Source organism: Aotus nancymaae, unplaced genomic scaffold (genome assembly GCF_030222135.1).
Source record: "Aotus nancymaae isolate 86718 unplaced genomic scaffold, 86718_ANA_hifiasm-v0.15.2.pri h1tg000057l, whole genome shotgun sequence".
NCBI lineage: Eukaryota > Metazoa > Chordata > Mammalia > Primates > Aotidae > Aotus > Aotus nancymaae.
The window spans coordinates 33477524-33478793 of NW_026988471.1; positions in this window are offsets into that span (position 1 = coordinate 33477524).

Sequence of the window (1270 nt, forward strand, 5' to 3'; positions counted from 1 at the left end):
GTGTATATCTCTCTATATAGATGTATAAATTTTGACCTCATATCCTGCAAGCATAGTAAACTTATTTATTAGTTCTAGGAGACTTTTATTGGTTCCTTGGGACTTTTTACATAGGTAATCATGACATTTATAAATAGAGTTTCATTTCACCCTTTCGAATCAGTATGCGTTTATTTCTTTTTCTTTCTTTATTGTACTGGCTAATACTTCCAGCACAATGTTGAATTGGAGTGATGAGACCTAATATCCTTGATTTGGTCCTAATTTTAAGGGAAAATATTGAATATTTTACTATTACATATGTGGGTTAAAATGTGTTTTCTTTTGACATACTTTATCACATTAAGAAAATTTCCTTCTTCACCCTATTTAACCTATTAATGGTACTGGGAAAACTGGATACCCACATGTAGAAGAATGAAACTGGATCCCTGTCTCTCTCCTAATACAAAAGTCAACTCAAGATGGATCAAAGACTAAAATATAACATCTAAAACCATAAAAACTCTAAAAGATAATGTAGGAAAAACTCTCTGGATATTGGCTCAGGCAAATAATTTATGACTAAGACCCCAAAAAGCAAATGCAACAACAAAAAATAAATAGGACATAATTAAATTAAACAGCTCCTGTACCACAAAAGATAATAGTAATCAGAGGATAGACAGGCCACAGACAAGCTTCTAATAATTAGAAGAAATTATCTGTGAACAGTGCTTATGACAAAAGACTAACATCCAGAATATACATTGAACTAAAAAAAAAAAAAAAATCAGCAAGAAAAAAACAACCCTATCCCAAACTGGGCAAATGACATGAACCAATATTTCTCAAAGGAAGACATACAAGTGACCAACAAACATAAAAAAAATGCTCATCTTATTAATCATCATGGAAATGCAAATTAAAATAACAATGAGATACTACCTTACTACTGCAAGAATGGCTATTATTAAAATGTAAAAAAAAAAAATTAGATGTTGGCATGGATATGTTTAAGGGAATGTTTATAGACTGCTAGTGGGAATGTAAATTAGTACAACCTCTATGGAAAAAAACAGCATGGATATTTCCTTTTTTTTTTTTTTTTTTTGAAGATGGAGTCTCACTCTATTGCCCAGACTAGAGTACAGTGGCATGATCTTGGCTCACTGCAACCTCCACCTCTCAGGTTCAAGTGATTCTCCTCCCTCAGCCTCTAGAGTAGCTGGGATTACAGGCACCTGCCACTGCACCTGGCTAATTTTTGTATTTTTAGTAGAGTCGGGGT